The sequence below is a fragment of the Lipotes vexillifer genome, unplaced genomic scaffold, assembly GCF_000442215.2.
Source record: "Lipotes vexillifer unplaced genomic scaffold, Lipotes_vexillifer_v1.1 scaffold99, whole genome shotgun sequence".
Taxonomy (NCBI): domain Eukaryota; kingdom Metazoa; phylum Chordata; class Mammalia; order Artiodactyla; family Lipotidae; genus Lipotes; species Lipotes vexillifer.
This window is the reverse complement of record NW_006793908.1, coordinates 278,803-306,213: the sequence shown is the minus strand read 5'-3', so window position 1 is coordinate 306,213 and position 27,411 is coordinate 278,803.

Here is a 27,411-nt window from a genome sequence, read left to right as displayed (position 1 = left end):
CCTTCTAAAAATCAGGGGCATTAAAATAGAATCAAGGCTCTAAGAGGGAGGCATGCTGGCATCATTTCACTTGCTTTGAATTGCATGGTTAAACCCAGCATGCATTTCCCTAGAGAGGAAGTGGAGTCTTCTTTCAAGAACACGCTAAACGCCCATCTGTCAGAAACAATTTTGGGGTACTGAGGTACAGAGATGAAGAATAGAACAGACCATCCCTTGAGGTCCCTGCCTGTGCAGAACACTTCTGCCTCTGCAAGGTGATGTACTCGCTGTCCTTGATCAACTGCCCCCACATGACAGGCATGGTGCCACCCAAGCCAAGGACACAGCCATGCAGGTCTGTAAGAAGCTCTCCTTCTCCTGTTAGAGCCGGGTGCCCAGATAAACAATCACAAGACGACAGCACATTATGAGAGTTGAATGCTGATGGGAACATACCCCAAACACCACTATTAATTATCTATTAGTGGGAAGAGGGCACCATTGAGAGCCGACCTCCTGTACTACCGTGGGTGCTTGGGATTTCACTTGTTTCTCAATGAACACAACAGCCCTCGGAGGTAGGTGTCCTTATCTTCATGCTCTGAGTGATGCCCCAGGTCACCAGGGTAGCTTGCTCCAATTCCAAAATCCCTGTTCTTTTTATGCCAAGCAACATTTCAAGTACTATTCTTGAATATAGCCTTTCCTGACTCCCTTAACTGAATGTTATTTGTACTTCTGTTAAGGCCACTACCTTCATCTAGAAGGATAGTCATTTGTCTACTTGTCAGTTTTATAGGACTACAAACTTCAAAGCAAGGAATGGCATCTCTTTATGTATTTTTTGTGTGTGTATCATTTTTTAGATAATAGGTGGCTCTCTGATGAGGTGATGCTTAGGCAGACACCTGAAAGAAATAAGAACAATCCTGGAGGATGGGGGATGGCATGGGGGACATCCCAGCAGAGGGCACAGCCAATGCAAAGGTCCTACATCAAGGGGCAAGTTTGAGGGACGAAACCTCTACCCCACCCTTGTCATTCTGTCCCCTTTCCCTGTTTCATTTCTCTTCAAGGCATTTTTGGCTCTTTGACATCACATTTATGAGTTTATCTGCTTACTGCCTACACCTCAACTAGAAATGAGCTCTATGAGGACGTGCTTTCACCACTGCTGCTCCTTAGAGCCTAGAGCCGGTCTGGCATATGCAGGGGACTCCATACAAATTTGTTTAGAAACATATGAATAAATGCATAGAGCATTATACACATTTTCAAAGTTTTGTTTATTTTTATTATGCACTTATGTACAACCACTAAACTAAGCACTTTACACACACTATGGCATTTAATCCTCATGAAAACCCTATTCAGGTGGGTACTTCTAACCGCATTTTACAGGGGGGGAAACTGAAGTTAGAGAAGCTTGCTCACGGTGACTCAGCCAGCAGTGGTGGAGCTGGGATATGAACCTAGGTCTGACCCAAAAGCCTATGGCTTTTAACTAAAGCATTATTCTCGTACATGGGAGGCCCCTGACAAACAGTCACCGGATGGAGTCAAATATATTCAGGGCAGAGGAGGGGGCAAGATCAAAGACGGTGTAACCTAGAATATGGAGAGCAGGTTAAAAGATGCCTCATTCTTGTACGGAAGCTAAAAAGACCCAACATCAAAGATAGGAGGTTAGCTGAATGTGCACTTTTCCCCCCAGAAATTTACCTACCTAAGAAATGAGACGTCTAAGTGTCTGACTTCTAAAGGCTCCTAGGCTGCGTAACTCAAAAGGAAGACAGTGATTTCTTTCTTTCTTTTTTTTTTTTTTGCAGTACGCGGGCCTCTCACTCTTGTGGCCTCTCCCGTTGCGGAGCACAGGCTCCGGACGCGCAGGCTCAGCGGCCATGGCTCACGGGCCCAGCCGCTCCGCGGCATGTGGGATCTTCCCGGACTGGGTCACGAACCCGTGTCCCCTGCATCGGCAGGCGGACTCTCAACCACTGCGCCACCAGGGAAGCCCAAGACACTGATTTCAATGCAGCAAGTGGCAGAGGAGGTCAGCCCTCAGGAACGGTCATATGATTAGGGGAGGCAGAGCGGTGATGCCGCAAGTTTTTGGTGACTCCACGGAAAGGCTGAGCAGGATCAGAGTTTACTCAGGAGGCCCTGCCTATGGTAGGCTGGAGAATTCTGCTCTGCTGAAGGGTGAGTGACAAACATAAAGCTCAAACGTCTTCATCCAGGGCTTCCCTGGTGGCGCAGTGGTTGAGAGTCCGCCTCCCGATGCAGGGGACACGGGTTCGTGCCCCAGTCCAGGAAGATCCCACATGCCGCGGAGCGGCTGGGCCCGTGCGCCGTGGCCGCTGAGCCTGCGCGTCCGGAGCCTGTGCTCGGCAATGGGAGAGGCCACGACAGTGAGGGGCCCGCGTACCGCAAAAAAAAAAAGGTCTTCATCCAGAACAGTTTAGATAAAATAGCCCACCAAGTCTCACTAACTCCTTTGCTTTGATTTCATGCTTACTAAGACTAATCCAGTTCCTTGATACTGAGAATGCAATTCCCAGAAGCATACCGCAGGTTTTCTCCTCCCAGATACATTGCTAAGTTAGCACTCGGGCTTACGAGTCAGGCTCTGCTGCTGGTATGGGAGCTCCAAGCCTGCTCAGTCCCGGGTGAATTTAACACGGGTTCCCCAGGCGGTAGGTCAGAGTGAGCCCTGGGCTCAGATGCTGCATGGCAGCAGGGGGTCCAGGTCTGCCTTCACCACCTCTGTTGGATGGGATCATGACCACTCCTCTGTCCCCGAGGTTCTGACCCTTGGGTGAGAGTACGGCTATAACAACAAATCTGCTGGTCCAAGAATCTCAGTTATCACTAAATAACACATCAGTCATCACAGGGAAATGAAGGCTTTTCCCCACTTCCCTTATTAACACTGATCTAAAGGTATTTCTTTCTTCTACCATAAACGCAAGTTGGGTTTCCCAACATCAAACCACCTTTCCCTCCTCATCAATAGTAACTACAGGCAGAAATGAAAAGCACTGTAGCCCTCATGTCCGTATTCTGATCACTCCTTTGAGATCACGGAGACACCTTGTGCTGTGCTGCGGTTTACTGACTTCCAAGTGCCTTCATGGGCCATCTCGTGGCATCCTCCCAACAATACCCTCAAGGTAGGCAGGGAAATGCTTACTTCCCATTTTAAAGAAAAGGCAGCAGACCCCAGGAGGCCACACAAGTTACTCAAAGGCCCAGGGTCCCAGAGCTAGAGAAGGGGGAGCTGGCCTCAAACCCAGGCCTGTGACCTCATGCGCTTTTCCTGAACTGCAGGACCATGGGGGCCATGACCTACCCTGGCCCTGATGACGCTTAACCCTGTGGATGCCGAAAGAGCCAGTCTGTGAGCTGAACACCAATGTATTCACAAGCAATGTTTCAAACCCTTACCATGGTACTCTGTACTAGAGACTGAACTTCATCTCTCACAGTGGTGAAACAGAAAGGTGAAAAAGGGACTTCCCTGGTGGCACAGTGGTTAAGAATCCGCCTGCTAATTCAGGGGACACGGGTTCGATCCCTGGTTCGGCAAGATCCCACATGCTGCGGAGCAACTAGGCCCGTGAGCCACAACTACTGAGCCTGTGCTCTAGAGTCCAGAACCCACAACTACTGAAGCCCGTGTACCTAGAGCCTGTGCTCTGCAACAAGAGAAGCCACCGCAATGAGAAGCCCGCGCACCGCAACGAAGAGTAGCCCCCGCTCGCCGCAACTAGACAAAGCCCTCGTGAAGCAACGAAGACCCAACACAGCCAAAAATAAAGAAAGGTGCAAAGAACCTCACATGGCACAATACTGAGTGATTTAGAAATTAATACTAAACCATGTTTTTAAATAGCTAACATTTATAAAAACTAGCACTGTCCCAGGCACACTTCTCAGTGGTGGCAGAACCAGCTGGGCTCATCTCAGGCTGAGCCTCTTGACCCCAGACTCAGAGTGAGCAACTTGGCTTTGTAGGTTCTTTCAGAATTGATCAGCCTCAAGTTGGGTCTGACCCCTGAGCCTTCCCCGCCTGCCCCCGTCCACACTGCCTCTCAAAATGGCCAGAGCAGGCCTTGTAACCACCCAGCTGGGTGAGTCGGTCATCCTTCCAGACCCTCCTCTCTTAACTACTCTAATTGCAAACACATGTTCTTACACCACCTCCAACTCAGGCAAACAGGAGACAGAAAAACACTTAGGAGCCCTCAATGTCAAGGGGCATCAAGGTGCTGGGAGCATGACCTTTTCTGGCCCAGGTGCTGGAAAATAAGTGCCTCTACTGAGCTCCTCCCTTCCCCCAAACTGAAAGCAGCTCTGCTGGCCTAACCCGGGGCTGCAACCACAAACCATTTGGGCTCCACGGCACCCGGTTTCTTGAATCAACCTCTACCTTGCCAGCAACTTGGCCTACCAATGCACCAAAAATAGGCTGCCCTCCTCCTTCCTTTGAAGCATTTCAAGGTAAAACGCATTTGATCCACAGGGCAGACCACCCCTCAGACTCTCCCCCGGAGCCATTCCAACTTGGTGTGGTTGCTTCCGCTATGACGTAAGATGGGCCCTCTAAGCGACAGGCCTCACACACTGTCCCCAGGTGGCCGCTCCAGACTGCCTCCTCGGCCCAGAAAATGGCATCACTGTGTCTCTCAAGACAGAAATATCTGGGAATCATCCTTGATCCCCACTTTTTCCTCAACCCTACACCCCCCACCCCCCAATTCTACCTCCAAAATACATCGCAAATCTGTCCATCTCTCTCCATCCCCACTGCCTCTTCTCTAGGTCAAGCTACTGTCAACACTTACCTAAGGGTCCTGAACAGCCTCCTGACAGGTCTACCCGCTTCCCCTCTTGGACTCTGGCACACGGCTAGTTATGTCCAAATCCAGTCTCCTCTTCCTGAGGAGCTGGGAATATGACAATCCATTCCATGACCACATTTCCTAGACGCCCCTGCAGCTAAGTTGGCCGCGTGACTCTTTACTTGCCAGTGAAATGTGAGTGGAAATGATGTGTTCAAATTGTGCATCATTTGTTTAAAAGGAAACTGTTTGCCAGGATTTCCTCTCTAATTCCCTTTCTGGGAGACAAGGAGCTGAGGCAGCTCTGACCACAAAGATGAACACAGCCACCTAAGGAAGGTAAATGAGAGAAAAGGAGGCTCAGGTCCATGATGATCTTGTGGAGAGCTCTTCACAGGAAGAGACCAGAGGACAGCAAGACTAGAAACAGAGAGATCAGTGTCAAGGCTATTGTAGACTAGAGGACGGAACAGATACAGCTTTGACTAAGGTATTGGTAGCACTGGAAATGGTGAGATGTACCCAGATGCTGGATATAGATTGTAAACACAAGCAGTTGAATTTCCTGGTAAATTCTACTGGGGGGATAAGATTAGGATTAGTCAAGGATGACTCCCAGGTTTTTGGCCTGAGGAACTGGGAGGGTGGAGGGCCCGTGAACTAGGATGGAGGAAGAGTGAAGATGGAGAGTATATGGGGAGGATGCTCAGGAATTAAATTTTGGACCCGCTTAAGAGTAGAGGTTACTGGGCTTCCCTGGTGGCGCAGTGGTTGAGAGTCTGCCTGCCGATGCAGGGGACGCGGGTTCGTGCCCCGGTCCAGGAAGATCCCACATGCCGCAGAGCGGCTGGGCCCATGAGCCATGGCCGCTGAGCCTGCGCATCCGGAGCCTGTGCTCCGCAAAGGGAGAGGCCACAACAGTGAGAGGCCCGCGTACCGCAAAAAAAAAAAGAGTAGAGGTTACCAATGCCTGAACCTGGAGTCAACACTAGTTGGATGTGAATCCTGACTGATGCTTAACCTCTTGACCACAATCAAGCTACTTAAACCCTGTGTGCCTCAGTGTTCTCATCCACAACATAAGGACTAATAATGGCCCCTATCTCACAAAGTTGATATAAAGAGTAAATGTACACATTCCAGACTTTCTTTTGTGCTGTTCCAGTCTTCCAAAAGCCTCCAAACTTTTGAGATCAGGAAGAAATCTTCCCTCATCTCTACGCCCGCTTGACCCATCTCAAGTAACACTAAGTCCCCAAGATTCTGAAAGCAGAGATGTGGTTGTCTGCTGTGGTCTGGGGACAACTGTGAGGAAGCTTTCAAAGCAGCTGGTATAGGAATCTAACTAGAACATTTTCTTCACCTCAGATTCCTGGCAAAACAAGGCCTGCAGTTAGAAGGGAAAGGTTTTAATTACAAGGCCACCTGTCCAGCCATCTGAAGCCAACCCCAGCCTTTGGCTGGTTCCCTGTGGGCAACGGGGCATTTAGGGGAACCGTGCTCAGAGTCCCTGATGCTTTTCACATTTCACAGCCCTGTATGATCAGGGAGAAAATGAACAGCTCTCAGAAACAGGCCCCGTTACTGCTCCCCTTCCCATTTGTTATTAAGGATGGAAACAAGATACTGAGGGTTTAGGTCATGAAGAGCCTGAATTCCTTCCCCTCCTTTCCTGTGGTCAGATAAGGTGGCCCCAAAACCAAATGATCTTTTGCTCTCAAAGCTAACTATACCCCTCTAATTCCCCCTCCAAATGGAGATAAGTGGTTTCTAAATTTTTATTAATTGTCCACTGACATTTTTAGACTGACAAATATATAAAAGGCAAGCTGGCTATATTCAAACCTGTGAATTCTAAATCAGAATTAATAGAAATTCCTAACTCCCAACACAGGGAGGAAGGGAGGGAGGAAGGGAAGGAAGGAAGGGAAGGGGGGGAAGAAGAAAAGAGAAAAGGAAGTGAAAGTAATGAAACCCTTTTAGGGGTGTCATTATTTAAACCATATATCAACAAAGAAAAATTCAAATATTTCCAACTTGGGCCTCTTCTTTTTTAAAGGAATAGACAAAGGCCACAGAATAATGTGAACCCAAGTACAAAAGGCACCAGGATTAATTAAATTGCAGATGGAACAGAGACCGGTTCATCATTCATTAAAACAGTTTCCATTTCTTCTGGGGCCCATAGCTAGACTACATTTCCCAACCTCCCTTGCAGTCAGTGTGACCATGTGACTGAGTTCTGGCCAGTGGCACGGGCAGAAGTGACAGATGCCATTTCGGGCCTGGACCCTTAAAACCTCCCACGGGTAATTTGCCATGTTCCTTCCCCTTCCATGTGACCTTGGAAGCTACAAGTTGAAGAGGGTGGAGCCACGAGATGGAAGGAACCTGGGAGCCTGAAGCACCGCTTAGAGGAGACCCATCTGCTGACCAGAGACATCTGGTGAGAAATAAACCTGTACATAATAAGCCACTGAAATGCTGGTGTGTATCTGTTCACGGCAGCTGGTGCTCCATGAACTAATACACAGCTCAGATCTTACCCATCTCCAGACAGCCTCACTTTGGCATCTGCAAATGCTGAGTTTTCATAAGACCTTATCAGGGGTTGTAAGTAAAGTCAATCAGCAGGCTAACTACAATCAACACCCATGTTGGCCTTTTCGGTCTCAACCTCATGACTTACCTAGCTAAAAAGTGATGTTCTCATCAGGAACATGTTATTCCAAAACAGCATGCACTAAGAACATGCTGTCACTTCCTTTGAAAGGAAGAAATTACATTTAGCAAGATAAGATTTCCTAAATAAATAAAAGGCAGCAATTAAACAAGCCATTAGCTTGCCATAATAGCGTAAAGAGCATTCTCTCTACTGATTGGCCGTGAGTGCCACGAGGGCAAGGACCATGTCCATTTGTTCACCACCGCGCCTCAGTGTGTGCCTGGCACATAGCAGGCATTCAACAAATACCTGCCCACTAGATGAGAAGATGAAAGGAAGAACTTGCCTCTGCTCACCTCCTTCCTCATGTTCACACACCCCTCGTTCTCTATATACTTAGTATACATATGATGCTTCTCCCTGCCACAGGGCCATTGCACGTGCTCTTCCTTCTGCCTGAAACGACCTGCCCCTCCTCCTCTCCCTCACCTTCACTGTCTCCTTTGGCTGGTTACTCCTACCCCTTTTTCAGATCTTGGCACAAGCACCCCTGCCTGGTCTCTCTGTGTGTCTTACTTACCAACTGTACATTTACGCGTGTGATCATCTCCACAGCACTTGTCTATTTCTGAAGTTACCCCGTTTATTTGAGCATGTGTCAATTATTTGTTTCCTCACAAATGCACCAGGGGCCTTGAATGTCTCATCCACAAATATCTCCCAATGCCCCTCACAATAGTGTACGGCCCAGAGAAAGCCCTCATTCAATAGGCTGAATGAATAAATGACTGTCAGATATCATTATTCTCATTCATTTAGTAGATTTTATCCAGTCAGCCCAATCACCAGGTTTTTTTTCTCTCTTCCTATTTTATCATCATATATAGAGAGATGGATATCTGTTAGCATCAGTGAGATGAAAAACCATGAATATGACACTAATAACACAGAATCAAAAAAAGTAACCTAGGGCTTCCCTGGTGGCACACTGGTTAAGAATCTGCTTGCCAAAGCAGGGGACACGGGTTCGAGCCCTGGTCCGGGAAGATCCCACATGCTGCGGAGCAACTAAGCCCACGCGCCACAACTACTGAGCCTGTGCTCTAGAGCCCGTGAGCCACAACTACTGAGCCTGTGTGCTACAACTACTGAAGCCCGTGCGCCTAGAGCCCGGGCTCCGCAACAAGAGAAGCCACCGTGATGAGAGCCCATGCACCGCAATGAAGAGCAGCCCCACTCGCCACAACTAGAGAAAGCCCAAAGGCAGCAACAAAGACCCAACACAGCCAAAAATAAATAAATTAAATATTCTTTTTTAAGTAACCTATCATTTATATTCCTGCCTAATAACCGTGTGTTTAGTGCCTTCTCTGTGCACGCACTATTTCAGTTACTGTAGGAACATATTGGGATGAATTAAACAGAGTTCCCTGTCCCCAAGCAAAGTTTACAAGTCATGTAGCAGGATAATAGTTGATAATATTAATGGTGGACTTTTCCCCAGGTTTCTTTGTATCCATGGCCCTTGCCCTAATCAGTCTGACAGGCTAGTCCGGGGATGAGAAAGCAGAGAGAAAAAATTCCTTTTGAGCTTCAAAGTCTACACCCTGTTGGGAATGGAGCAGATTCTGGTAATTAACACTTTGAGGGAAAATACATGATCATATAAGGCTTCCTGACTCCAACCTTTCCAACTGGGTGACCTCTAAGGGAGAAGGAAACAACAAAAACTCCAGATAGGTTTGGAAGCTCTGAGCACAGGGCTGACCCACGCCCGGGTAAGCACCCAGACCTCAGCTAGGTGGTAGAGCTACGTGATACACTAAAAGGTCAGGCAGCTGTGCAGAGTTGCATGGCTCCAGCATGGCACAGGGCAGAAAAGGGCCCTGTGCGTCCAAGAGAGACACCAGTGCAGTAAAGAGAGTACAGCTGCAGGACCTAAGGAGGCCTTGCAAAGGGAAACATGAGATAAGGCAGCAGCGACCTACATGTCCAGTGATTGAAGGCTTAACAGAACGATGTACATTCCAGTAGATGCCAGCTGGACAGATGGCATCTGAGGACGCGATATACCACCTCGCAGGTGCCTTGGCCCCAATCCTCTAGCACTGAGAATGCGGCCTGGGGCCAAAGAGAGTGTAATGGAGAATGGGATGGTATATTTGCAAGCAGATGGGGAGCTCAGAATAGAAACTGAGTTAAAGGGAGTTAAATTGACATGGTGGCACTAAGAGTCATACCTGCTGTACAGGCTTGAAGAGTTAAGATTAGTGCTAATACAACCACGCTAAAAGGCAGAGGTCACCATAGGCGGTGGAAATTAAGGAGAGCTATGGAGCTGGGGAGCCTTGGAAGGCCTCAGGAAGGAGGTGAAACGTGAGCAGAGGTCTTGGACTGGAAGAGTTTTGAGAGGTGGAGACGTGAAATCATGAGGCTGGAGAGAAACGCATTTCAGAAATGTTAAAGCATAAGCAAAGACACGGAGGCAGGGAAAGCTTTGTATAAAACAATGCCTTGTACGACTTGTCTACAGCTCAGGGTATACCTAGGCGGGAGCCTGATATCAGTAAAATAATGGAAAGCCTTAAAGGACAGACTGAGGAGTCTGGTCGCTCCATGGTAGGTAATAGGGAATCACACAAGGTGACTGAAGAGTGGATGATATGACCACACTTGTGCCTCGAGAACATGGAGCTAGCAACGATCCCCTGGAGGAAAAAGAATACAAGGAGAGGGCAACAGCCAGCCCTCAGATGAGGGGCCTGCAGTGCAGGGGGAGCTACAGGAATCGAGGAGATCCTTTTTTTTCTTTTTGGCCATGCCGTGCAGCATGCGGGATCCTGGTTCCCTGACCAGGGACTGAACCTGTGCCCCCCACAGTGGAAGCATGGCGTCTTAACCACCGGACCGCCAGGGAAGTCCAAGGAGAACGTCTTGATGGAGATCGAGTTGGGTCTGCTTGGCAGGAACTGAAGTGCGGGTGGGGGAGGAAGGAGTTAAAGATGGTTTCAGGTGCATCTGGGGGAATGGGAGCTCTTAGGAGAGGCCGGAGGTGGGGTTTAGGCTGCGAGTAGAACACCTAGGTTGGAAATATGGACTTGGATCTCAGAAAGAGGGAGAAATATCAATATTTGGCATTAGTTCTCAGAGTTGGAAGGAACTTTAAAGATCCCCTAGACCACTGCTTCTCAAACCTTAGAAGTATATATGTGAATTTCACCTCAATAAGAAAATGAATAAGTGTTCCCCACCCCCATCCCAAAGTATACCAATCATTGAGGATCTTCTTAAATTGCAGATTCTGTGTCAGGAGGTCTGGGGTAAGGCCTGAGATTCTGCATTTCTAACAAGCTCTCAGGGGATACGGATGTTGCTGGTCCAGGGACCACGCTTCGACTAGCAAAGGATTAGACCAATATTACCCCAAGTATAATACATATGTGTCTGGCAGTGCACGCAGAAATTTCAGGTGAGTCATAAACATTCTATTTTAAGATCTACACAGATTTTCACTTCCCATTGTGATGTGAAGTTTCCTTTAAGTGCATTTAAGGATTAAAAAGTTGACTTGAAGAAAACAATAATAAATAACAAGAGAGGAGGCATGCATAGGTGGCAAAAATTGGGCAGGGGTCCTCCAATTACTGAAGTCTGAGGAATGCTTGTAGGAAGCCTCTGAGGATACTCGTAGGAAGAGAAAGAAATCCCAGGTTAGAATAAATAGTGGTGATGCCGGAGGGAGAAGCGTTGCTTGATGGAGCAAAAGGTGACTAACAGCGAAAGTGACTAACATTTGCGAGCATTTCCGGAGCCCGTGAGCCCAGCGCTGACCTGGAGCGAATCATCTACTCCTCACAACAACCCTGTGAGGTCGCTGTCGGTGTTGTCCCCAGTGTCCAGATGAGGACACCGTGGCTCAGAGAGGTTGCCCAAGGTCAAGTAGTTAGTAAGCTCTGGGGCCAGGACTTGAATCCAGGGCTGGGGGACCCCTTTCTCTCCATCACACTGTACCCCAATCCAGCAGGCTCGATGCTGCTATGTTCTCCTTCCAATGCTGCTGCTGCTCATTTTCTTTTTCTTCTTTTTCTTTTTTTAATTAATTTTTTGGCCACGCCGCATGGCACGCAGGATCTTAGTTCTCCGACCGGGGATCGAACCCGCGCCCCTGCAGTGGAAGTGCTGGAAGTGTGGGGTCTTAACCACTGGACCACCAGGGAAGTCCTGCTGCTCATTTTCTATTAATGCAACTCAGTGTAACTCTGTTGCATTAATGCCAGCAAGAACAATGTGATTTCCAATTCACTGAATTCTTTTTATAAATCAGGGATTATCATTCCCACTTTTAAGATGACAAACTGAGGCTCACCGGGGTCACACCGTCAGGACTCAGAACTTAAGTCTGCCTGACTCCAGATTCAAGGCTTTTCCTACAAACCTACCCCGACCCCACTTCTCTTGGTGTGTAACTGTTAAGAAGAAGACGTCCGTCCCCAGACTGGAGTGGCTTCTTACCATTTGCCAAACACATGTCCCCCACCTCACTCTCTGCCTTGCTGGACACATGACACCGTTTAAACCAATTCAGACTTTAACCTATAATCTTGGTGTCAGTTGGTGGCTAATAGCTGCCTTGTAACTTTAATCGGTGCACCAGATCTCCGGCAGGTGCAGACAAGCCACAAAGAAACCCACTTTGAATCTCTGCATGCTGGAACCATCCCTAGATTATAAACCAAACCATATGCAGTGTCAGGCAAGGCCTTTCGTTTTACCAGGAATGCTACAAAGATTTTTTTAAACCAACCTTTGTTTTAGATGTTACAGAAAGGAAAAATACTATAAATAGCTCTCATAGGGCAGCTAGTAAAATTATTCTTCTAAACCAACATCTATTCATACAGCATCACGACCCAAACCCAGAATACTGTTATTTTGCAAGGAGAAAGCATTCTAGAAGCAAGGATTTAAGTGTGAGACAAATAACATCTATTCTAGATTCTAGCCTTAATCCCCTCTAATTTATGTTAAATACAGCATTTTAAACAATCACTAGTTTTCTCTTCAAAAAGGACTTCCATCTAGAAGCCAGACTTCCTGACTTTCCTTTCTTGTCATTTCCAACAACTGCCCCTCCCCCTTTCCCCCTTTCCTTCCTTCATTCCTTTCCCCCATTTCCTGGTTCTGTGCTGCATTACGCAAACGCTTACATCTCCTGAATTCTGCTCAGGGCCCCATGACACAAGCACAAATTCTCCCCCTCTCCTTCAATCCATATCCCATTCACACAGACTGACCCATCTTGGTTGGCAACAGTCTGTCTAGTGCCCGCGGGCAAGTACAGGGTATGTGCACACAGCGTCTGAAGGAGTGAGAGCAACGCGGCATCATGATGGGATTGGCCAGGACACAGAAAACCCCAAGTCCTGCCACAAACCAGCCACTGTCCCCACAAGGCCCCTGGGGGAAAAGGGCACACAGAGAACAAAGAAAGGCCAAATGACACTTTATTATCGGTGGGTGTTGGCCTCGGGCTCTGAGCAAAACTCCAGCGAGACCGGCTGGGCTGTGGACTCCCTACTAGAGCGAGCTGACCATGAGGGAAGATGCAGAACGTTCACTCCCAGGCCCAGTTCTGAGCCTCCAACAAGAGCCAGCCACCACTGTGACACCCGAGGGAGAACAGCACGCAGAGGAAATGGGGTGATGGACTCCATGCCCGGAGTGGAGTAAACCCAGGCCACCTTCCCAGACCTTCTGCAGCCAAGGGAGAGAAAATGAGTGCACTGGAGAGAAGGGCCAGGGTTGAGTGCATGGATGCACGGACAGACAGACAAGAGAACAAGAAGAGGCTGGAAAAAGACACGCCAGGTCTTCTCCCAGTGGGCGCAGGCCTCAAGCCAAATGACTGAGCACAAGCATCTCTTCAAAGACGACTTCCACCTAGAAGGGCAAACAGGGCAGGAGCAGGGCCCATCTTTTAGCCCCTAAGTAGCAGAGTGAGAAGACAGGAGAGAAAGTCCCTTGCAGGGAACACTGCCTGGACCCTGAGGATTCCGGCCACATGAAGGGACAGAGAGGCCCATCCAAGGTTAGGTGGGCCTTCTAGGGGCCTGAACGCTCCATACTCTGCCCCATCCCTTCCACACACATTCTCAACCCCTCCTCTGCGTGTGGCCCTGGCAGGTATCAACACCTCACTTCCATACTTGAGAGCTGGGTAGGAAAGCACAGGAGCTGAGACAGACCTCATTCTACCTTTCTTTTTCCAGGATATGTTCTTCAGGCAAAACCAAGGCACTTGGTGATGCTTGGGAGGAGGGAGCAAGCCTGGTGGTTGACAGCCCAGACTCTGGAGTTAGACCACTGGGGTGCAAACCCCGGCTCGGCCACTGACTAGCTGGTAACCTCAAGCAAGCCAGCCAAGGCACAGGAGTCTTCAGTTCCTCATCTATGCAACAGGGCAGCGATAGGAGCAACGTCACAGACAGTGTGAACATCACGATTCACAGAAGATGCTGAGCATGGTGTCAAGTCTGCAGTGAGCACAGAGTACATGCTGGCTGCCCTGATGATGATGGTGATGAGAGCGTTACTACTACGACAATAGTACTCATCATCATCATTCTCATCACTGCAGTTTCCCTCTAGCCTGCACGCTTCCACAGGGCAATGAGATCCCTGCCTCCCTGCTTCCTGCCGCCATTGCTTCTCCTCTGCTGATGACCCTTGTCCACCAAGGTGAATTCCAAGTCCTCCCTCCCGTGGAGACAGACTCACTCACATGGTGCTTTGGAGGCAACGCTAAAGGACACGGGCGCTCTTCATTTCAAAGATCACAAATTGCCAACGGGCTGATTTCCCTGATGGCTGTTGTCATGAATGGACATAAGCCGAAGTTCCTGCCCAGCTACTCAAACCAAATGCCCAGCTCACCTCTTTCCATCCCCGTCCCCACCGAATTTTATGAATTTCTTTGAAGGGAGAAACATGGATTTGCTAAGCCTTCTTCTAGTTCGCTTACAGTCCTACCTCCTGTGAATACTCTGGTAGCTCTTACGTGATTTGAAGAAACACTAGGAGCAGAATCGTTAAAAATAGTAACAGAACAGAAATTTCTACCTTAAACAAATCATTCCAACAGATGGAACTGAAAGCATTTATTATCCCTCTCTGGTCTGGGACTTTTCAAGTACCGCATTTCCAGCCGTCCAGACTGGGAGCTATTTGATAGTACCTCTCTGACCAATTACATACTAATTAAAATCCCTCGGTGTGGGCTGGGGGGAGCAGCTTTGCATATGGACTTCAATTACTGGGCCCTACTTTTGCCAAGAAAACACAAAGGGTTTTTCTGGCTGGATGCTGAGGCTTAGAATGAACATATGGCCTGCGTGGGAGGGGAGGGTGAAGAGTGTAATCCTAAACAGGAAGTGGAGGATTCCCCCTCCACACACACCACCCCGTGATCTCCTGAAAGCAGCTATGTACCAGGGTTACACAGAATCCCTGGTCAGCCCGTGGAACAAATGGCATGCTGCGTGGGCAGCGAGCCACCACCCGGGACACATCATTCCATCCCGGAGCCACTGCTGGATTGGAAGTCTTTCTTGCCCCCCTCTGACCTCTTCTTGGTGTCGGGATCAGAACCTCAGGTCTCTCTCTAGGTTTCACCGAGCCTGGGGTGGCAGAGTATTAATTTTTGGCTCACCAGAATCCATTTCCTCGTCTCCTGGTTACACTGTCCCAAGCTTCCCAGTCCACAAGGCGCTGGCCGGGAGGAACACTGGCCCAGTTCTGACCGATCAGCACAATTTAATCCCTCCGGCCACAGTGTCTGATTCCAGGATGGGCATCTGACCCAAACCAGTACAATCAGCATGACTTACAGGGTGTGCGTGGGAGCTCCTGCTTGGGTAGATATGTTCCCTATCCAAGCTGGAGGTGTATAGGTGATGAGTCTGAAGCTGTGGCAGTCATCTTGCTGCCACAGGGAAGAGCAGATCTGAAAATGGAAACAACCCAGGGGAAGCAGAACCAAGAGAGAGAACGAGGGAACTCAGAATACTGTGATAGCACTTAAGGTCCTGGATCCAGCCATTCCTGTATAAACCCACTCATGACTTTTCAGTCCTGGGAGCCAATAAATTACTTTCATGCTTAAGCTGGCTTCGGTTAGGCTTTCCATCAATTTGCAAAAAAATAAATGAACCTATCTGGCAGAAATAAGATTGGGAGGCAGGACATTAAAACAATCACCACAACAACCATCCAACCCTATAGGGATCCAGCCTGAAAAGAATATACTTGCTACAGCCTCTGTGGAGCTCTAGGGATCTTGGCCCAGAATCAAAGAATTCTAGAGCTAGAAGAGACCTTGTGGACAAAGCATCCTTTTTAACGATATTTTCCGTCTTTCTTTTTCTAACAGGTATGTAGCACCTGATGGTCCAGAGAGGAAAGACGTGACCAAGGAAGCAAGACACAAACTCTTTTCATTGCTGTCTCAGTGCCGTGTATGTATCTGTTGCTCAGTAAAACTTTGTTGCATGAGTGTTATAGATCCAGTCCCCAATAATCACTCTCTCTAAAACATGCAGCTCATGAGTCTTCTTTCTGTATATGGCCAATAGCTCTGGCAATAAATTCCTTAATGGACTACGTTTACTTCCTACAATAATCTCTCTCTCTTTCTTCACCCTTTTCTTTCTTTACATGACGCTAGCGTGGCATTTCTTCCTATTCCCCATTTTGCCCTTTCAGTTGCTCAAAACCTTTTCTTTACTTCTTAATTCAAAGTAATGACATTGACTACAGGCACTTAATAATCTACACTTTATTCATTTGTCTGTCCTTTAACTTCTACCTCAAAGCATGAGTTTTCTACCCATCCTCACCCATCCTTTACCTCTACTCACAAACACCGTGACTGTATTAAAAACAGCTGCAAGCACTACTCACAATTGCCAAGACACGGAAACAACCTAAATGTCCATCCACAGATGAATGAATAAAGATGTGGTTCATATATACAATGGAATATTACTCAGCCATAAAAAGAATGAAATAATGCCATTTGCAGACATGGATGGAGATGAATGAATAAAGATGTGGTTCATATATACAATGGAATATTACTCAGCCATAAAAAGAATGAAATAATGCCATTTGCAGCAACATGGATGGACCTAGAATTATCATACTAAGTGAAGTCAGAAAGAGAAAGACAAATACCATATGACATCACTTATATGTGGAATCTAAAATATGACACAAACGAACCTATCTACAAAAAAGACTTACAGACAGAACAGACCTGTGGTTGTCAAGAAGGAGGGGTCGTGGGGTGGGATGGATTGGGAGTTTGGGATTAGCAGGTGCAAACTATTATATAGAGACTAGATAAACAACAAGGTCCTACTGTATAGCACAGGGAATTACTTTCAATATCCTGTAACAGACTGTAATGGAAAAGAATATGAAAAAGAGTATATATACACATACATGGAATCACTTTGCTGTACCAAAGAAATTAACACAACACTGTAAATCAACTATACTTTAGTTAGATAGATAAATGAATAGGTAAATGAACAACAGCTGCAAATTTTTACCCCCTGCCCCCAGACATCACACACATACAAACTAAAGTCAACTTGTCACCACTGAGTTATCAACATCTTTATGACTGTCAAGAGATCTGATCTGATCTTCTACCTAGGATCTGATCTCATAGCCATCTGAAATACTTTTATTCAGGATGATAAAATACTTCTGTCCATGATGACAGCAGAAAATAAATCTAAGCATCTATTCGTTGTTGGCTCCTTACACGGCACGATCGGTTATTTAAACTTCCTGTGACTAAATTCCCCCTACTTCTATGACAGATTAACGCATTTGCCAGTGTGTAATGTTAACCAGGTTCTGGTAACACCAAGGCAGAAAGCTTCACGTAAGTGTTAAATGAGGTTATTACTCTCTGGAATCCCACAGGCCACTGGCAGCCCTTAAGAATGACAATTATTAGTTTTAAATTCCTTTCAGAGCATCTTAGGAACTTACAGGTCTTCAGAGGAAAAAAGATGTGGGATTTTGAATGAGATTCACAAACTCATTTGCTCTTTGATCCAAGTGGAACCTTTTACTAGAACTTTGGGCTGAGAAGGGAGAAACTTAATTCAGGATAAAAAAATACACAGGTGATACCTTGAATTTCTGCCGCCTCCCTTCTGCCAAAACTCGCCACCGCTCACACGTGTCATCTGACCACTGGTGTTTTTCTGGGGCAAGAAATACAAACAAAGAAGAATTTAAAGACATTTACTATGGATACAAATTCTTCCTTTCTTATTGCCATTGTTAATGTAATTCCATTTAGGTCATTTCCCTAGAAATCTTTCTTCTTACTCTCCAGCTTCAAAACTCTAATTCATTACGGGAACTGGCAATCCACCTTTCCCAGCCTGACTTCCCTCCTCGACTGGGAGACAAAGCTGAGCCCCTTCTCACTGCTTCCTTCTTCCTTTCTCTCTAGGCCAGCACCCTGCCCACCCTGGCTGCCCCTCTACCAGGGGTATGGGACCTGGCCTCCTGAGAAGCCACCAAGGGGACAGTCGACACAATTCTGAAAGGCAGGGGAGTGAGCTCCGGTGCGCTGACTTTCACCCACGGGAAACAGGGGTTAGGCGGGACGGGGAGAGAACCAGACTCCCCTATATCCATCACCCCGCAACTACGCTGAGGCGCGATTCCTCCCGCAAACTGCCTGCAGCAGCCCCCGTGCGGAGTCAGCCGCCTGATCCTTCACGGCCTATTCTGAAACGGTGGCCAGCACGAAAATTCCACGTGTCCTACTGCATCTTCTCCGCTTCCCCTCCCACTCCTGGGATTTCACCTCCCTGATAAAACTTAAGTGCCTTAGCCCTTGCCTCAGACTCTGCTCTCTGCAGGGCCAGGCTGAGATGTTTATCTTCTCTAATCCAGCATTTCTCAAGGCATGACTTGCAGACCACCTACATCAGAAGCCTCTGGGGTACCCGCTAAAAAAGGCAGATCCGGGGCCCAATGCAGAAATTCAGACTCAGTAGGTCTGGGAGGGGTGCTAGGAATCTGTCACAGTAAGCCCTACAGGTGACTCAAACACCCTAAAATATGAGGACTTCTTGCCCTTTCTCCCACATTCTCGCTGAGTCCTGCTGACATCTGCCAACACTGTGTCCCTGGCTCCTGCATCCCACTGGCCCCTGTTTGGGGTTCATCTCCTTTCTCCGGGAATTTCATCAGAGCCTCCTGAATGTTCTCTCCACGTACTTTCTTCTGAACTTGGACTAAAATCAGAGATCAGGCTGCATGCTTCACAGAGCACCTGGCACACTGCAGTACAGGAGTGGGCACTCCAATTCTGTCTTGGATACACAGAGAGTCCCTGAGGGCATGGGCCTTCAGTCAGGCAGCGTCAGGCCTCTGCTGGACTACTGCTCCTGCCCGTGTTCAGGATTTAATTCTTCTGTCATTGTTACACTCACTCTGCCAATCATGACAAGGTGGGCCGTGAGGACCATGTGACAGGGCCGGTCCATCTATCCCCATGTAACCCCCTATCTAACGGGGCACGCTGTACAGAGTGGGTGCTCTACCCAAGCTGCTAACAGCCAGAATAACAGAATGATAAAATTCCCTCTTTTTTCTCCTTTCTCTCCCTTTCGATCCTCCCATTCCTGTGTTACTCAATTCCCTCTCCTAACTGATAAACACTCTACCACAGCTTGAGCCCTCTCCTCTGCTCTCTTTGGCCTGACTTTGGCTAAAATCCATTTGATTGCACCTGTGTTCTGTTTATTTCCTTCTCCACGTGCCTTTTCTTTGTGAGTTAAGAAAGTGAAGTAAAAATGTCCTTCCTTATCACAAGGACACAAATTGTATTGCTTAACTGTGAAATTACAGCTAACATTTGTTAAGCATTTACCACGCATTTACCAGGCGTTTCCTAGTTTAGTCCTCTCAACAGCCCTAATAGGTAGGTACTATTTTTATCCACCTTTACCAGTGAGGAAACCGAGGCTTGCAGAGATTATAACTTGCCCGCAGAAAGTGCTGGAGTTTGTCTGATCTTAACCATCCTGGTACATTCTTTCTACACTACCTGATGATACACTGTCCCCACTGTCCCCACTGCAGGTACCTGGTGACTGTCCCCACTGCAGGTACCTGGAATGGATGCCCCACACTGAACAACTGTCCCCAAGTCCAAGTTCACAGCTGCTGTAAGTCGACCCACCCAGACAGCAGGTTACCAGCTTCACAGTCCTCCTGTTACTCCATCAACCCTTTGGTTTTTCCTGATCTAACTTTCAGTCCCATTTGCCACACGCTTGGGCCACATCAAGCGGACATTTCATTTCTGGATAACACACCGTCTTTGTGTTTGGCTTACCTTGTGAGCATTTTCGCCACATCGAGCCAGCAGCTCCTTTCCCCCCAACATTCTTCCACAAATGTCATCCACTCCATTCCCCTAAAACCCTGCATCACCCTCTTTCACCCTAGCATCCAAACCACTACATGAATGTGTCTCAGAGCCGCCCCCAGTGACTCCTGACAGTTTCTCCTTTGAAACCGCCTTCCGAAAACTAATTAGCCCTCAATCTCCCAGGGAACTCTTCCCCCTTCTCAGCAACTCTCTGTGGACTCTATTTCCTTCTCTTGCCTCTTCATCCTTCTGAGCCTTTAAAACCGACCAAGATCTGAGCCAAGGACAAAGTTAATTATTCTGCTTTCGCATGCCACTTGTTTCATCAAGGCATAGAGCTAGCCCCCATTTTCAAAAGGCCTGAGGTATCTCATGATACTCCTGTCTCCCCTTCTTGGATCCTTAGGAGAGAGTAGCTATCTACCATCCTAAGCTTAATTGAACTTTTAATTCAAGCTTGGCTTTCCAGCCATCTCACTCTCCCCAAGCGTGCACATCTGGAACCATTCACAAAGTGGTGGCTGAAATTTCCACTAATTCACATGGAATGCTAGGGATGGAGGCCATTGGGAGGGCCTCAGCTTCCCCCAGGTCCCAGGGCAAGTAGTTCTACTCTAAGAAATGCATGCATCAACAAACATCCTAGAGCATGCCCGTTGGGAGCAGAGCCTGAACCAGGGCACTGGAGCAGCCCAGCTCTGTATGTGGTGGCCCTGAGGCATATGCAGACATCATAGACAGTGCTATGGACTGACTTGTGGCCCCCCCCACAAATCCTTATGTTGAAACCTTAAACCCCAATGCGACTGTAACTGGAGAAAGGGCCCACAGGAGGTGATGAAGGTTAAATGAAACCACAGCGTAGGGCCCTAATCCAATAGGACTGTGGCCTTCTAAGAAGAGGAAGAGATCTCGCAATCTCTGTATCCCCCCCAACAATGTGAGGACACAACCAGAAGGCAGCCGTCCACAAGCCAAGAAGAGTTCTCACTGGAAACCAGCCACGCTGGCACCTTGATCTTGGACTTCTTAGCATTCAGAGATGTGAGAAATAAACTTCTGTTGTTTAAGCCACCCAGCCTGTGATATTTCGTTATGGCAGCCTGAGCTAATTAACACTGACAGCAAGCTCTTTTGTCCACATCCAGACAACATGGTTCACAAGGAAAACCAGGAATCCAGAGCTCTTACTCTCACCTGTGTGGCCACTGTGCCCAGAGAGGGTACAGAAATCAGGGAGGGCAGCAAGGAAATCGGGAGAAACACATGTGGAAACTCATCCATTCATTCACCAATAAGCATTTATGGAATGACTACTGTGCGCAATTATAAACATTTTCAAATATAATACATTCATATTTGTTTATAAACACATCAAAGAAAGATCTGGAAAGATAGGCATTAAATGGATAAGGGTCACCTTTGGGGTGGCAGGGGAGAAAAGGGGCAAGGAAGAAAAAGAACTCTTAACGATGTAAAATTGTTTTAATGTGTTCACCGATGAAAAGAGAAACACACAAACTTGCAAATAACTGCTGGATGAGGAAGAAAGGCAGTATGCAAATCTTAGTGGGTCCAGCTTTCCTGTTTGACAGGCATTCCTACTCCCCAGGCCTTTTCTCTGGGACCTGGGGATGTAATGGCTTTGAAGGCATTGAGGGCTTGTCTGTCCTATGAACAGCTGTATACCCAGCACCTAGCAAGGTGCCTGGCACACAGTAAATGCCTCCACACTGGTTTCTTGAGTGCATGAATGGCCAGAGCCCTATAGGAAAGTCCTGGGGAGGGTCTAACCCTGGCCAGGAGATTCAGCTGAAGCTTCAGGAAACATCCGGGACAGTGTTTGTGGAATAAGGCCTGAGTGTGGGGTAAATGGAGAATCTGTAAAACAGAGGTTGAGATGATTCAAGGGACTCTGGGTGGCACATGCCCCAGGAGAAAAGCCAGAGTGACCAGAGTTCTGCAAGTAGAGTCTAACAGCCCAACCCTTACAAGGGAAACTAATGTCCCCAACAAGAGTGCATTCCCCCTCTGCCACCAGACCACCAAAGCCCACAAGTTCCCATATGGTGCTGTATAGACCCTGCCCTCCCAAAACTAGTCAGAGTCCAGAATGGAAATGACTTGTCACAATGCCATGATGAGATTCAGCACAGCATGAAGGGACAGAGCACAGGCTCTGGCTCTGGACTGCCTGGGATCGAATCCCGGCTCCGTCACTTAACTGAGTCAGCTAACTTCTGTGCCTAACTGTCCCCACACATAAAACAAGGATGTTGTCCAAGTACCTTTCTCTATGGAAAACACTTAGAATGGTGCCTGGTCCTAGGAGAGAGGTGGAGGTTGAATAAAACTCGGATTGATTTGAAGACAGCCAAGTGAAATCACGTGACTTCACTCACACAGAACCCATCATCCCAACTCTGAGAAATAAGCTGCATGAGAACTTATATTTGATGCATCATGGTGATGATCTTTAGAGCTGTTAACTTGGCTAGACTCAGTGACACGGACAGAAGAAGGCAGAGGCCAGCTTGTGGTGTGCACACACCTTCTCCCAATGATTCAGACACTAATGTGGGTACTTCTGTGAAGAGATTTTACAGATGTGATCAAAGGCTCTATTCAGTTGACAACAAGGAGGGATGATTATCCTCAATGGGTCCAACCTAACCAGGTGAGCCTTTAAAAGAGACTGAGCTTTTCGTAGAGAAAGAGACTTCAACAGCAGCTGGATCTACAACTGCTTTGCTGGATTTTCCCTTTCTGACTGCTATGGACCACAGCTTCTGCCATGCCCATGGGGTTCCAGCTGGCTTGTCATCTTCCCTTCCTGACGGCTTGCCCTACGGATTTGGGGCTCACTTAGCCAAACTGCACAATTACATAAGCCTTGTAATACATCTATTAGAATAGATATCTCCTACTGGTTCATGCTCCTCTGGTTGAATCCTGACTGATATAATCATTTCCCAGAGAGTAAACCTGGGGATGCAATGAGCCACTTCCCATTTTCCATATCGAGCACTGTTAAGGATCAAGGGGCTGAATGTGAGCACCAGAATGCAGTTGGTTCTTTTTATTCACAGGAGTTCTGTGCCATACGGTCACCGCGAACACTGAATTAATGGAAGTGAACCACGGTTCCTAAGGGAAATAGATGGTTAGGTTCCTGTGAGCCTCTCGTCACATTTCATCAACTGATCAATTCGTTCTTTGTATTATGTGTGCTTCCATTTAAGACCTTGTTTAATATGTATGACTGATTAACATTAAACGCAGGGTCAGCAGCACTTCCTTCCACCGCCTGAAGGAAGCTTATCTGACACACCTATCTTCTCCATAAGGCACATCACAGCCTTCTTGCGCTTGGCAACACTAGCCGGCACTTCCACACTATGCTTGGGGTCTATTTTACACAGTGTGATCACCAAGAAAAAGTACCAAAAATGTGACACAGAACAGAATGTAAAAAGGACACATTTATTGTACATGAGCTGAAAAGAAGGCAAAGCGTCACCTTGTTCCACCTCCGCTGGGAACGTGCATGTCAGGGGACTCAAATTTTTCTCCACTCTGCTCACGCCCCAAATGACCACAAAAGCATCACCAGCACTGACTGGGGGTCACAAATTTTAGTGAGTAGGTGAAACTCCAACTACAAAATCTGTGAATAATAAGAAACAACTATTTTACTGCTTCTCCTTTCAAACCCTTAAAGAAGGTTTTTTTCTCTTCCACTCCAGGCATGAATTTCTCAGGTTTGAATCTACCCTCATTCCCCTTGCTCTCTCTTGGCACTCTGTCATCTTCCACCCTCGAAAGGCATGCTGGACGTTCTCTGCTTCTCTGCTTCCTGAGAATGGCAGAAAGAAGACCAGATCCGAGACTGCGCCACGATCAAGTCAAGAAGCCACAAGGCCTGGGTGAAGACAGAGGCAGCGAAGACTGAGGAAAAGACAGGGGAGGTGGACCCTCCCTTGGTAAACACTGAGGGAGATTCAGAGTAAAATGCTGTAGGTCCCTGAGGGAAGGGAATGAGTTCTGTTTGGGACCCACTAAGTTTGAAACGCCCACAACATCCAGACGGTACAGGTATCAATCAGAGCTCTCAGCTGCAGAGAAAAGCAAGCAACTGCGGCTAATTCAAGTCGATAAGGATATTACTAAAGGAGATCTGGCAATTTACAGAATTCCCAGACTGGCCACGGAACCCAGATTGGAACCTCTGCAGCCAGGAGCAAGCATTAAATTCATCCTAATCTGGTCCAGTGAGGAACCCCTCGTTGAAACCACTGGAAACAGACTGTAGCTCACAGCTCTGACTCAGGACTCTGCTTCCAGGACGCTGATGAATTATGAATGTGGCCGCCACTGCCATCCTCAAAGGACGGATTCCACATGGGCCCTGTTTCTGATCAGAGCTGGGGTCACAAGCATCTCACAAGTACGGCCTGGGCCACCTGCCTGTGCTCTAGCTACCAGGCTGGGGACAGGGAGTGGGGGTTAGTCTCTGGAGTCGGAAATGGGTCCTGCCTCATAAGGGGGGAGATTCCCTGTACAGAAGAATGATGCTCAGCTAGTGGGCATCCAATCAGAATAACAAATGCCTGCTGCAAGAGATTCAGAAAGGTTAGAAATGCGAATAGTAATAAGAGCTCCCACTTTTAAGCCCTTACTATATGTCAGGCGCTACATAAAGTGGTTCACATGCATTGATAGAGTCTAAACTACACGAAAAGTATTACGTGAGTACAGAGAAGAGAGGCGATCCAGGGAGAGCTGAGCAATTTACTAGGGTGGCCAAACACACTTGACTGAGGGGTTCCCTAGTGAGGACTTTCAGTTGTAACACCAGGGAAATCTCAGCAAAACCAGGGCAGGTGGTCAACCTAGTCTGGTCAGACAGATATGGGTCCAAATTCTGGCTTGTGCACCTGGGAAAAGTGACTTAACTTCTTGGAACTTTGGCTTTCCCATTTATAAATGGGTATAACAAAAGTACCTCCCTCGGGCTTCCCTGCTGGCGCAGTGGTTGCGAGTCCAACTGCCGATGCAGGGGACACGGGTTCGTGCCCCGGTCTGGGAGGATCCCACATGCCGCGGAGCGGCTGGGCCCATGAGCCATGGCCCCTGAGCCTGCGCGTCCGGAGCCTGCGCTCCGCAACGGGAGAGGCCACAAGAGTGAGAGGCCCGCGTACCGCAAAAAAAAAAAAAAGTATCTCCCTCATAGAACTGTTGTGAAGGGTTAGAGATGACATGAACAAAATACTTAGTACATCACCAGGTATACATTAAGGGCACCAAAAAAAAAAAAAAAATAGACATTATTCTTATTAACTCCCAGAGAACTTGAGTTTGTCCACATTACAACAAACGGTAGAACCAAGATTTCAATCCAGGACTGAACAACTCCAAGCTGTACTTTAAATCCCTAAGCATTTATTGCAACACTATCCAGATGGTGGTTGAAGTTACAGGAGGATAAAGGAAGGGGGACAGACCAGGGTTAGCACTATCAGCTATCCTAATATTTAAGGTGGAAAGAAGAGGCAGAGCCAGCAAAGAAGAGGAGAAACAGATCACAGATGGGGGAGATACGTTTGTGAAAGTAGAAAAATTACAGAAGTCAGGAGTGGCAAATCAGATCCAATGCTGCAGAGAAATCAGTAGGTTATAAACACATTACTCTTCCAATCAGGCAAGAAAAAGTTAAAATGAGAAAGTTGAGGGGTGGTGTTGACTTCCAGCAATGATGGAGCAACAGAGACTGACTCTACCCCTTCAACAAACAGAAACACACACAAGATTTATGAGACAACGGTTTTAAAACACTGGACAACAGAAACCACAAGATAATGATCCCCTGAGGGAAGGGAAACAAATAGATTAAACCCTAAGGGTGCCCCAGCTCACTGCCTGAAGAGTATTTTCAGGCTGCAGTGCAGGAAGGGCTAATGAAGCAGACAGAACAACCCCCAGAGGCTCATATGGGGCCAAGAGTAGTTCACGTTCCAACTGACAAGAATGGAGAGAATTCCTAATACATGGAATATCAGGAAGGTCCTCAGGAGGGTGTTGCTTCAATACAGAGGCCCAATTAGCTTAAACCAGATGTTGGCAAACTTCTTAAAGGATCAGATACTAAGTATTTTAGGCTGTGGGCCACACAGCCTCTGCTGCAATCACCCAGTTCTGCTGTTGGAGCATAAAATATGTCAACATAAAACATACCACAGATAATATGTCATCAAATGGGTGTAGCTGTGTTCCAAAACAATTTTACTTCCCAAAAGAGGCAGCTGGCCTGTGGGCCACAGTTTGCCAACCTCTGGATTACACTAAAGTTTGTTCTGGAGTCACCCAAGCAAAGCTGAAAAGCAAGCCTCAGAAGTACCACACTAACCCCAAAGACCTTAATAGCACCCCAGAACAACAAAGCCCAACAACATTTATAGGAGCACCAAAAATTCCAGCACTCAAAATTATTTACAATATCTGGAATCCAATCAAAAATTCATGCAAAGAAGCGAAAATAAAGCCCATAATAAGGAAGAAAAACAACAGACCCAGAAATGTCACATATGATAGAAATAGTACATAAAAACATTAAGACAGTATTACAACTATACTGTATAAGCTTAAGAAAGTTAAAGGAAAGCAGGAGCATGTTAAGGAGAGACATGAAAGATAGAAAAAAAGTTTTAAGTCCGATTTCTACATATGAAAAATACAATGCAAGAGGTAAGATAAACTTGACGGTGTTAACAGCAGATCAGATATCGCAGGGGAAAAACCAAAATTAATGAATTTAAAGACATAGCAACAGAAACTATCCAAAATGAAACACTGACAGGGAAACACTGCAAAAAAAAAAAAAAAGAGTCATCAGTGAGCTACTGAACACATAAAGTAGGCTATTATACTTGTAAGTGGAGTCCAAGAAAAGAGGACATGAGTGGGGGAATAAAAATGTATTTGAAAAAATAATGGCTCAAAATTTTCCAAACTTAATGAAACCTATAAAATGCAGTAAGCTCAACAAATCTCGAATATAAGAAACATAAAGATGACCACACCAAGGTGTATCATAATCACATTGATTATAACCAGTGATAAAGAGAAAGAAATTTGAATGGCTAGAAAAGGAAAAAGACAAAGAGGACTAAAGATCGAAAGCACACTTCAGAAACAATGCAGTCCAGAAGACGGTCATTTCTTTCAAGTACTGAAAGAAAACCAAGTGTTAACCTAGAATTCTATACCCAGCAAAACTACTTCTCAAAAACACAGGTCAAATAAAGACATTTTTGAACAAAGAATGAAAGAACTCATCATGAACAGACCGCCACGACAAGAAATGTTAAAGTCTTTCAGAGGGTTAATGACAGCGAATGTAAATTTGGGCTACACAAAGGGAACGGCGAGCACCAGAAATGAAAATATGTAGG